Source organism: Saccostrea cucullata, unplaced genomic scaffold (assembly GCF_032062105.1).
Source record: "Saccostrea cucullata isolate Sc308-1 unplaced genomic scaffold, CSIRO_AGI_Scuc_v1 ctg10980, whole genome shotgun sequence".
Classification (NCBI taxonomy): Eukaryota; Metazoa; Mollusca; class Bivalvia; order Ostreida; family Ostreidae; genus Saccostrea; species Saccostrea cuccullata.
In genome coordinates, this window is record NW_026930232.1 from 26,516 (window position 1) to 40,105 (window position 13,590).

Here is a 13,590-nt window from a genome sequence, read left to right on the forward strand (position 1 = left end):
ATTTCACACCCTGTATGATTCCGTATTAGGTCACTAACTGACTGTGTAACTAATAATACATGTTAGACCCAAAAATACTTTATGCTAAATATATTAAATCTTCATCTTCATCTCCTTAATTCACCTGAGAGCTTACTAAGGCGAAATGGGAATGCTAAATTTTACAGTGAAGGCGAGATGGGAATAAACCGTATTATCTTGAAAAAAGGGGGAAAACTTTTGTTACATTTGATTGTGATTGTGTGTTTAGATACAAAAAAGAGGAAAATACATAACTATACATGATTGAAATTTATCTAGTACATAATCACTGCATTCATAATTGTATCTAAATAAGTTTGAGTCAATAGAGTTAGAGCAGAGGTAAATGCTATCGGTTCTTAATTTACAAAAGAAAGAAAGCGGAAAATTTTCAGCGGATTTAGATATTAGGTAAATTCAAAGAATTAATTTTCAAAGTAAAGGTAACGGGGTATTTTTCGGTTTTAAATTATTATATTGGTCCTCTGTACACGGAAACATAGGGAAATGAAATATTTAGTCATCTGAATAAGATTATTGATTAAAAATTAAAAAAAAAAAGAAACCGTTTTAAATCAAAATCTTGTCTAGGCCTTTTTTTCTTTTAACGGGCGTGATATTGGAAATTTCACCTCTAAAATGCTTACACGGAAATACTTAGCATAAAAAATATAAATACAAAACAAAACTTTGTTGACAGAACTATTATTAAAAATTCAATCATTTACTAGAATTGAGACATTTTATTAAATAAAACTCAATGGAAAAAATGACAGTGTAAAACTGTGCAGTGCAGTATTGTACAGTTATGTGTACTGTGAAATACTGTGATGTACAGTAATGTACAGTATATGTGTACAGTGAACAATGGTACTGTACTGTGAAGTACAGTTATCTGTACAGGAAAAATCTGTGACGTACAGTGGAAAACAGTGACTGCGTACTAGGAAGTACTGAAGAGTACTGTGATGTACAGAGGAAATGTACTGTGAAGTACAGGGAGGTGCTGGGAAATGCTGTGATTCTGTACAGTGATGTACTGTAATGTACTGTGTTGTACAGAGGCAAGAACTGTAATTTACAGTGAAAGTACAGAGTCTATCAGAGATTTTCAGAGAATGATCAGAATATCAGGGAATTTTAAGTCCAGTAGTGTTCAATACTTTTGTAGATGTACAGGCTGTACCAAAAATGAAAACAATAGAGATTGGCGTTAGTTGCAATCTACTATTAGCTCCTCTTCTACATGCCTACATGCTCAGCCTAAAGACGTTAATGTCAAGGAGTGATTTGCCTCAGAGGAGACTGAAAATGAGCGGAATGAGTTTGAAGAAACTGACTCTTCCCGTCGACCGATACTGATGAAACTGTGGAGAGTGACCTTGGGGAATCCTGATTTTTTCTTTGTCTCTTATAATTTAAGGGGACCGACCATAGTTCTATTGTGTGAAAACTACAATAGCAAAACTCTGCATTTTTATACCATATATATCTTACATTAACTTTAGTGTACATGCAAAGTTTGGGGAAAATCTGCCGTCCAGATATTTTTGAGGGAACATCTCAATTTACAGGTACATTTACTATAGGATTATATAGGAAATGCCAATGTTTAGCACTTTAAAGCATATTATACAAATACTACAATAGGCAGTTTGTTCAAACTATTATATTTGATAACTAATTCTATATTATACAATATTTGAAAGAAACACAAAATTCTACCAAATTTTCTATTTTTATAGAGTATTACAAAATATGACGTACACAATAGATTCACATGAAAAAATAATAACAATATTGGAGATATTCTCAAATTTCTATGTTTTAAATTTCAAGAGCGTGTGTTTATTACTTTTCCAATAATGATTTTTTATTACCCTTTCATTAAGAGCTACAGATAATCATAACGTCAAAAACACACTTCAACGAAGTCAACCTACCTATCAATTGCAAAATCGGTTAAAAAATCGGTTATATCAAATTGTAGTTACATCTTTAAACCTATAATGTCTTAATTTTGTATAATTTTAATAATCAAGCGAAAAAAGTTGCATTAAAACAGTGAATACGCTTCATTGCACTATGATGCGCGAAATATTGCGCAATGGAAACTATAGTCGGCCCCCTTAAATCTCAAAAAATGGAAAACACAACTGTTTGATTACTGTTATTTTTGCCTTAACAGTGCTATCTCCTTCGAGCAATGATCGAAGTGTGGAGAGACCAACAAGACTCTTTGGTACAAGAAACATGTGCGTCGGAGCGGCAAATACATGTACATTTAGGTAGAGATGGAAGGGCAGATACACCTGGCTATTGTGCTAAGTTTGGTAGCTACACGCTAATGGACCTCAAAGAGAATGTGGTGGTTAATTTGCAACTCATACAGTTAAATGCAATTATAGATGACAAAATGTTGTTTTTTGTTTAATGATTATGTAAGGATTTGTTCTTCTTCTGCGTTGTAAAGTGATATAAGAACTGCAAATTATTTTTAAAATTCATTTTAGAGTAACGAATTAGATAGGAGTTGCCATATGGAAAAAGAGGATTAAAATCTGGAAAACTATTTGTATTCGGTACCCTCCTCAGCACCTGGTGAATACAATGAGCTCAAGTGGGAAAAGTGGATCAACAATGTCCAGAACATCCAGGAAGGTCATGAGCATCATTTTCTACGGTGTGAACATGGGGACCTTGACGCAACTGATAGACGGAAGAGATGGTTCAATTAATAAAGTCTTCAAATAAAAATATATATATATATCATGTATGATATGGCTTTCATTTGTTTATTGGAAGAAAAACAAATTTAGTGGTTGGGTATGACTTTGTTGCATACTAGTGATTTTTTCATATCTAAAGTTTGAAATTTTTAAACTCCAAACATTTCTGTGTCTTTCAAGAACCAGACTGCATGACGGAGAAGTTGAAACCATTGTAAATAGCAGGCAGATGAAGAAAGACATCCCCATGCTCTTGTCATCAATTCAAACTTCAAGTGAAGAGGCATTTAATTCAGCCACAAACTAGTTTGCGCCAAAGATGTATAAATTCTCCCACTTTCCAATGCGAAGTTGGTATGTTGTCTTCTTTATTGAACAATACTTTTTACTTTTTATATTTCTTAGGGTACTCAGTCACTATAAAGAGATGTGGATATACAGGAAATAATATGATCTACAACCAAATTATTAACAAAATATTTTAATTATAGTTTGGCCTTGGCAGCACTTCACTAATCTTCAATACAGCATTGTATTTCCAAAGGATAAAAATGGGGTCTAGAGTGTGAAGAAGATAAAGATGCAAAGTAGCTATGGTAAATTTATTTTATATCTTCATTGCAATATCACAGATAAATATATACACACATATAAAAAATAACATGAACACTTCAGGTTTAACATATAGTCATTTAGATTTAATTGATATAATTTCTTTTTCAGAGTATGTTGATGTTCTTACAATTGCTGCTAAGACAAGGCCCATCAACATGAATATGCCACAGTGTGGGGATCATGGAGTTGCGCCACTGACACTGTGCGACCAGTATGTATACCCCGAGAAATACGATGCCGTGGGTCAGCTGCTGACAAGATTCCGAAAGAATTTGGCCATGAGTCCTTGGTATTCATCATTTTCCTCCGTGTCCCGGATTTTCTGCACCAGCAGGAAGTGGTACACGCAGTTTTCTCCCTAACCATATACAGCACCATCTAGCCAGTTGCCTGTACCCTATGAAGCGCTTCAGCTTGTAAAGTATTACAAGATTAAAACGTTTTTGATGAAAAAATCAAATACTCCTTTCATTATATTTTTATGATAATATCCTACTATGTTAAGGCATATGTAGGTTAAAGATACCGTTATTGACTTTAACTGCTGTTCTTCATGTATTTTAAGCTAACATTGTTAATTTTCCTGATTTAATTTTTTTTAAATTGACTTAAAAACTATTGCTGTCTTGTCAGTTTATTTATGTATGAAATTTCCGTTATTTCGTATTGATGAGGATGTCTGTGGTTAAGGATTACGTTTACTCAACGTTATAGATAGCACAAACTGGTCGCCGTAGAACACGATGTTGTAAAATCTGTAATCTCATGATTTATTTTATATAGAAAATATTAAGAAAATAGAGTGTTCATTTTAAATAAAACATAATCATAATAATGGTTAAGAATTTAATGAGTTTTTTAACAATCTGCTATAATGCAGTTTGGTATTTGCGACATGCCGTAAATTTCGCGGCGAGTGTAAACAGTCGTCTGTCAGAAAGAATGACGCGGTGGAAACGACAGGGATTTTCAAAGCAAAATAACAAATACACAAAAAAAATCGGATGTCTTAAAATCCAGACGGAAGTGCGTCAATTTGTGCAGAAAGATTAAAATGCTGTAAAGTTCAAAGACTATTTGAATTTATCTATAAATTTTAAAGAGAGCGGGGGATAAGACATTAATCGCACACATAATGATAATAACTTTCTATCAAAAACCAGGTAAAAAATAAAAACAAAATGTACTCATTTGATGTATTTTGAAATTGAAAAAAAAGTTTACGCATAGTATATTCTTTATATTTTTTTCAGGGGGGGGGGGGCAGTTGTTTTACTGGAATAGCATAAAATGTAACTTAAGGATTAAAACAATTAATACTATATAGAAAGTTTATGTGGTCACAGAATAAAATTAAAGCCAGAAAGAAATTGTGAACTATTTTCGGGCGTTTGGTGTTTTTAGTCTGACCCGACCTAATTTCACATTATGACACATACGATCAGGAACGGCATTGGCCTATTTCTATTGTTTTTTGATATACATGCTCCTGGTAAAGCATGAAGGTGTTTAAATTTAAAGTAAGATATTTAAAATTGCGACGGTGAATGAAAAGCTTCCCCCTCTCTCTCTCTTTTCTCTCTATCTGCCTCTGAAAGTTGACGAAGTATTTTTTTACTACATTGAAAAGGCCTGGGGAAGTTACAAGTATTATTTCAGCAGTTTCTACAATAAAGGAGGTTTTTATATATATTTTTATAGATATCGTGAAATACCGGTATCTGATTTTCATATCGCGATATATTATCGTGGTGAATAATACCGCAATATACCGATATACCGGTAATATTGCACAGCCCTATTCAAAATGATTATTTAATATTACCTGCAATTACATTTTGGGTGAATATACACACTGCACTATGCATGCATGACGTACAGAAACAGATACGAACAATACATTCCCAATTTTAATTTCACACACTTATGAAAAGTAACACAAAAAAAATTGTTGAAATCAAACAATCTTATATTTTTTCCCCCAGAGAAATGATTCAGAGAGAAAGAGTTCATGAGTTTCTGACAATTAATTAATGTTGCTGTGATGCATTATATCACAGGGACTTGCTCCTGGCGTGTAAAAAATATCTAAAAAAACATAAACCCAGATTTTAATAGATATTTTTTACATGCCAGGAGCAAGTCCCTGTGATTATATCATAAGGCTTGTATGTAATACATGTACTGATGTAGATTACAGTACATGTAAGTCCGACTACAAATAGGCTTTAGTAACGGCCTAATATGTGTATAAAAAGGTGTGTGTAATATGTAAACTCTGAACCTGCAGCTGAAAACAATGCATTCAAACAAATGCACATATGTATATTTTTTTAAAATTAAATTCCAATTTTTAAAAATTGATTTGAATTGGTTATGAGTTTTAAATTCGGTGCAAATTCTTAATGATATTTATTATAGGCCTTGTATTGAACTAGTGAAATGAAATCTTGTAGATATTGAATTTTGTAATTCATTAAGCCTAATATAAACAGATTAAAAATAATTTTAGTTGCAATATGCACAGTATACTGTAATCTTATTTACATGCTTTACTTTCATTTAATAATTTTTAAATGAAAATGTACTAAAATTGCACAGCCATCAAAATGATAAACATAACTCTGTGTCTTACAAAAACAGATTTTTTTTTACAAATAATATATTTAAGTTATGTTAATTTTTATGTTAGATATGATTCATCATGGAGAAAAGGAAGGAGGGTGGTGGAGCTTGGGGTTCTGGCCGACGGACTGTCTGGATGTAAACAGTGTGGATTGCCACTTCAGTTGTCTCACACCCAAGGAATACGTGATTGTGGCTTAGGAAGCTTTCTTCATGTTCGCTGTAGAAATTTATGGTGTGGACATGTTAATGTGATTCCAACTGGAAAACGCCATGGTCGCATATGGGATGCAAATACTAAATTAGCTGAATATTGCATGCAATTTAAAAGTATGTTTCCAAATTGAATAAATTGATTTTCATTAACATGTAACAATTTTTTTTTTATAATTCAATAGGAATGATCCATACTGGCATTGGCCCAGCTCAAGTAAATGACCTGTTAACATCTTTAAACATCCCTGCTTTGAGTACAAAGACCATCCAGAATAGACAAACAGAGACAGGGCTGGCCATTGAAAAAGTTGCCGAAGACACCATCCATCAGGTCTTACAAGATGAAATTCAAGCAACAGTTGAGTGAGTACATTGTATAATGTATTACATGTATACACCTATAAAAAGCGATGGTATATCAATACGTGACACAATATCACTTAGTATTTCCTCACAAAACTAATTTTTGCATTTTATCATAATCAGTAATTTCAAAATAATTTGTATTAATAATAGGAGTTATAAAAATAGGAGTAATATAGTAATATCAATAAAATAATTAAAATAAAACAAAAACAAAAAAAGACATTCATTTATTTTTCAGAACTGAAGGAACTGAAGAATTAACAGTGAGTGTTGATGCTGGATGGCAGAAGAGGGGTAGTGGTCACTCATTCGATAGCTTATCGGGTAAGTAACACTAGCTGTCAGAGTGTAATTTCTGCAATTCACATGATATGAGAGGTCAAAGTAATAATTTTACCTATACTCTTTTTCATTTTAATTGAAGGACACTGCTCAATGATTGGTGAGCACACTGGCAAAATAATTGGCTATGAAGTTCGTAGCAAGACTTGCAGGGTCTGTGAAAGTGCCAAACGAAGTGGGAAAGAAGCCAAGAAGCATGACTGCAAAGAGAATTGGCAAGGTACTGTATCAGATAATTCAATTGAAATGAGTTGTTTAAATTTGAAGTGAAGAATAGCTTTTAATTGTCATCTTTTGATTTGTATGTATGTCTACATATTGCTGCTATCAGTTTCTTCTTTTATGTATTTCTCTTTACTTATATGTCCTGATGGGCCCCAAAATGGTATTAATAAATCTTATCTTTATATCTATGTATGTGGGTTTTTTTTTTATAACAGACTGAATGAACACTTACTGAACTGCTAAAATAGCAATTTTTGAAACTGAGAAATGCACATGTACATATTTTAATTTGATTTTCAAATGTCTAAAATTGGTCTTATATAAAAAGTTTTTAATTTTGTTAAATTTTAAAAATCAGTTTTTAAATTTGTTTTTGATTTTTTAGGAAGTTCTAAATCTATGGAACCAAGCATGGTCATTAGTATGGTGGAGAAAAAACTGGACAAAGGAGTGAAGGTGTCCACTGTTATAGCCGATAATGACACCACCACCATTTCTCGCCTGAAAAAGAGTGTGAATCCAGATATTAAGAAAAAGTGTGACAAGAACCACATTAGGAAAAATTTTTCCTCAAGTCTATATGCTTTGCAGAAAAAGCACAAGTCACTGTCTTCAAAGGCTATCCGCTACCTTCAAAAATGCTTTAATTATTTACTAGCACAAAACCAGGGAAACCCAAGAAGAATAGAAAAATCACTTGATGCCCTCTGTAACCACCCCTTTGGAAACCATGAGTCATGCAGCGATTCCTGGTGTCAGCATGTCAACAATCCAAAGCAAAGGTAGAATTATTATAAATATGACTAATTTGTCAGACATACTGTATGTGTACTAAAAAAAGCAGGCTTCATATTTAAGAAGGTTTGGCGCAGACAATGATGCACTAATTCATGAGTATATATACTGCTAAGAAATCATTGAAATATACAAAACACTGCACGGACATCAGTAGTGCGAATTCATGAATATACATTGTAACTCCATACCCAGTGACTGCACTATATACTTTGAATACATCAAATTAAGTACATGCACAATAACTAGTACATAATTCACAATCAATTTGAACTAGTTAATATATTTATAAACATTAATCTTATTTTGTTCAAGCTTTATTTTTTACACTTCTTAATCCTGATTTAATTGATTCAATTTATGTTCAAAATAAATTGAAAGTACACTTCCTTGCCTTATGGAAAGCCATTAAAAGACTCGGCCCTTCAAGATTCTCTACATTCGTTATCTAACCAATGGAAGCAGAACAGCTGTAAAATTTCCAGTCTGGGAAGCACCCAACCAAATGAGTCCTTCAATAGGACTGTGTCACTGAAAGCTCCGAAAAAACCGCTACTTTAGCAGCTCAGCTAGCTTAAACTTCAGAGTAGCAGCATCTGTGGCAGAAAAAATCTCCGGAGCATCTTATCTTGTTGCTGTGAGTATATTATATATACTGGTTGTTTGTAAATTCATATTTAAGAAATGTTACAAAAAAAAAATGATAATAATCATAAATTTTTCAAATCATAATATAATAAATGTGTACAAGCAATTTTTGTAATTAACATTTCCTCTTATAAATGTTTAATGTTGTTTCTGTTGAAATAGGTAAACAAAAAGATAGGGTTATCTCCAGGAAGGTTTACGAGAAAGTTGTGCTACCTCAGGGAATCCCAGACCAGGAAGAGAAAGGCGATCACCAAAACTAAGGAGGCTAAGAGAAGAAGACGTGAGCTGAAGGCCAGGAGGTAATGTAAAATAACCTCACATGAATGATTCTGGTAATCAGTTTGGTTAATTGCAATACATGAATTTATATTAGACTAAGCATTTATTCTCAATTCTTCAAGATCCTTGAGTACAACTAGAAAAGAAATTCATGAAGGATCCACATATGAATCTGGAATAGGGTTAGGTCCTCAGCAAGATAACATCATTACAGAAATTCCAGTCCCATGCCCAAGGCCACAGATGGAAACAGTTGATGTTGAAAATCATACACTTATCTTATTTGATTTAGAAACTACAGGATTAGGTAATGATCTAATAGTTTTTATCTGATATTTAGGTATGCCATATATGGTGAAATTTATTCTGTATAATTAAATAGCAGTAAATATACTCCACTAAAGTACTATTGATGTCTGTTGGCCAGGAGAGAATATATTTACTTGTTCAAACATAAACTTGTACACTAAACAGTAATATTTTCTTTTAGCTCGCACTTCTCATATTGTTCAGTTGGCAGCAGTACAGAAAGAGGATAGATTTTCTTCATACGTTATCCCTAAGAGGCCTATAAGGCCAACAGCTTCTGAAATAACAGGACTCACTGTTAGGAATGGGAAACTCTACCATAACAACAAAGAAGTGGGAGGCATTTCTCTGGTGGCTGCAATGGATTCTTTCTTGAAATTTCTTGAAAAGTACAACAACATCATTTTAGTAGGCCACAACGTTAAGGTTTTTGATTGCCCAGTGCTTTTTCGAGCTCTTGAATCATGTTCAATGTTACCAAGATTTTCAAGAAAAGTGAAGGGGTTTATTGATACAAAGCTTTTGTTTCGAATATCTCATCCAAACCTGAGCTCTTATAGCCAGCAAAATCTTGTAGAAAGTCTACTTGCATGTTCATATGAAGCACATAATGCCCTTGAAGATATTTTAGTGTTGCAAAAGTTGCTAGAATTAGTGAATTTATCAGATGAAAAGCATAAAGGTGCTACGTTTTCACTTGATTATGCAATGAATGTACTGTCTTACCAAAAGGAAGTTGACAAAAATTTTCCTTCCTTACAAATTCTTGTTCAGAAAAAGGTGTTGAGTGTGTGTATGGCTAAAAGAATAGCTGGAAGTGGGTTGGATTTTGATAGTTTGAGACTAGCTTACTCTAGAGATCAGAATGGTATCCATGCATTGTTTACTGAAATCTGTAGCAACAGTTCTGTGACCATGGTGAGGGTGACAAAGTCAAACAAAATTATTGAGGCTGTGAACTCTTTTTTTCTGTCATTAAATGAAAGTTAAATATATTATAATGTGCATTGTATTATTTAAATGAAAGCAATTCAATGGTATTAATTTATTTTCATCAGCTTTTTTTAAAATACAAAGAACTATATGCGGTATTTTGCATATATTTGCCCCCACAAAAGTCAAATTTTGAAAACTTCCTGAAATGTGCTGAATTCAATAAATTGTACGAGAAATATAAGTTAACAGAAAATATTATAGTTCCAGAGCAGTGTATTCACAATTTCTGTTTTTATGACGTCACAAACTAGTCCGATTTTATATCCTTTTTCAGAAAGAGGACAAAATGGACAAAATTTCAACAATTTAAGCTTTAAAATTTATAGAGCGCATGTGTGTTCAGGAACAATATTGACATATTTCATTGATATTATCATTCTACACATTATATCAAAATATTTATCCTGAACACACATGCGCTCGGTGCCTTTTATTTAAAATATCGACGAAATATGTACATTTTTCTGCAAAATTCATAAAAAACTGAAATTACGTCATATTTGTGACGTCATTACGTACATATGACGTCATTAATTATGAAATTATTCAGTGCTTTGAAGTCAGCATATACTCCCCTGTTTAAGGACTTAATTAAATATTACTCGATCAAAGTTAGATTTTGGGGGCAAATGTTGGTTAATACCGCATATAGTTCTTTAGCAAGTTTATAATCTTCCAGGTTTTTTTTTTATACCAAAAAAAAAGATTCTTGAAGGCGTATATGTTTTGAAGAAAATTAAGATATATGTTATTGTGTGCAACAATGTTAAAAAGTACAGCTTGTTCTCATCAGTATGTATTTTTGATGTATGCTATTAAATAACAGATTACCAAATGCACATTCATCTTACAATTATATTTTATACATCATGTATTTTATACCGACATGTACATGTACAATGTAGTTCGTGATTGAGACTTGCCTAATGTTGTATGATAACCTGGCAAAGAGGTAATAGATTATGTAATTGTGCAAAGTGAATTATTTAGGTTTAATTAATTTTCCTGCCTCAAATTAAGGTATAGACTGTTATATTGTCGATTAAATATTTGTTGTAAGATATTTTACACTTTTAAAATCCATAATCTTGTAAGATGTGATAAGGTTATAATTATTATAGCGTTAAAATTTTTTATTCCATGCATTTTCTTATGTTATCAAAATTAGGTCACAAAAAAGAAGCCATTGAGATATATGCATGTAAAGATCAATTAAGTCATATTTTTGTGTATATATATTTTTTTAAATATAACATTATAACAGATGTCGTACAATATATCTCTGAAAAACATGTACAGTATAAATATTTCATTACATTTTCAATATTCATCAAAAAATGTGTATCAAAATGTAGTTGTACAAAATATTGCATTTATTGATCAAAGTATGACAGAGGAAATTCTGATTAAAATTTTTGGATTTAATGAAAACCAAAGCTTTTTTTTTTTGTTATATTTACAAAGCTATATTTTTCTGATCTAGTGATGCATTTGAAAATCTTATTTGGTGTAAAAATTATAAATATTTTTTAAAATATTTTATTTAACTACAAAATATAGTGGATTGGCACTGTGAAAAAAAAAATGAAAATTTTTTAAGTCAAAATTTCTGAAAAATTTGACTATTGACCCCATATTCATTTTTTACCAATATAATAAAGAGAATTTAAGTCTTTAATAAGAATGATTTATTTATTGTTCCTATCAGTGGGATTTTTTTAATTTATTGATGAAAAACTGGTTGAATTTTGAAAATGACAGAGGAAATTCGGACTTCAATAATTTTTAATTTGTTGGCCCAAATCGGAAAATTATTTGGTAATTAGCAACCTTACTATTATATAATACATTTTATATACTGTCTAAAAGATTTCTTATACTTTTCATATTTTGCTTGAAAAGGAAAATATGGCCATAGTGTTGATTTTGGGGGAATTTTCCGGGAAATCTTGGGTGGCCAATAGCAAAAAAAGTAGGTCATTGACCTAGATATTTCAATGTGAAAAATGACACTACTGATTGGGGTCTATAACATACTTTTTATGGTTTGTCGTTCCTATCAGTGGAATTTTTTTTATTTCTGAGTAAAGGTATACCTTAAGTTAAAAAAAAATGTTGTTGTCCAGTCTGTTTCTCAATACTGTTTATATAATTATGTTATTGTTGTCTAATTCATTAAAAATTCTTAAACTGATGAAATCTGTCTTCATTATTTTGTCATCATTTTAAAAATCTGTATATTTTTGTACTGAACAATATTCAAATTATAATCTAAATTTCAAATGACAATGATAATAACCAGTTGTCGATGCAATTAGTATGCAGTACGTGAAACGAATGGATGAAGATAGACTTTTTGAAAACCATAATGTTCTATGATGCATGCTTTCCTGGAATCCTCCTCAAGTACAGTCATAACTTGTGAAATTTCCTGGCAGCACACAGACTCTGCAATAGTAGTCATTGGGGCAGCGACCATAGTTGCACCTATAAATATATCGTTTTTAATATCATTCTAATTTGAAAGTATAAATGTTGCAACTTTGAAATGATAAATTACTTCGATCTGAATATTCTAATCAAATTTAATTCAGTCATGAGCTTTTTTTTTGGGGGGGGGGGGGATACCATACTTGTAACAACTGACAATGGATAAGTGGTACAATAAATTATTCGTTTCAAATTCATAAATCAATATTTTTTTTTAATTCTGAATGACAGAATGCATTATAAACTTCAAATTGACTTCAAAGAAAAAATATTCCTATTTAAGGTTTTGTAAAACAGAGCTATGGTCTGATGATTGGTGTACAATTGGAATTTGTGATTCTTAGAAATTATAAATGAAGTTAATATTCAAATTGAAAGGTTTACTTATCGTTAGATACTTAAATTCTATAGGATAAATAGATTTTTCCTAGACCCCTAATTAGATTTAATTGCTTGACTTATATGGGAAGTTATGTAAAATCAAACCCCAGACCTAGTTTCAATGAATAAATACAGTCACTGTAAAAAGCATAGAAAACTTTTTCAGATAGTCAGTCATTCGGACTGGCAAGAAGACAAAATATACTAGTCTGAAGTGATTTTTCCGGTCAAAATTAGTATGTTGTAAATGAAGGATATGTTTTAAAACCCCTGTCCGTATGAAAATCCACTGTCTTTCTCTGTATCCTACAGCATTTTCACGGTAATCTACAGGATATCTCCAGTATCCTACGGTATTCTAGCTCTGTATATACAGTATATCTCTGTATGCCACTGTATGTATCCCCAGCATGCCACAGTTACATACAGTAGGCCCCGATACGCCTACAGTATGCCACTGTATCGCTACTGTTTCCTACAGACAACTACGGAAAATCACAATATATGCCACAGTACGCCCCTGTATATGTTCATTGAAGCAAAAAGAAGA

The 13,590-nt window shown here is 31.9% G+C and overlaps 1 pseudogene; it reads left to right on the plus strand.

Moving 5' to 3' along the window:
* Positions 1 to 5,609: 5,609 nt before the first annotated feature.
* On the plus strand, positions 5,610 to 11,291 carry LOC134283354 (uncharacterized; annotated as a pseudogene).
* Positions 11,292 to 13,590: the final 2,299 nt, after the last annotated feature.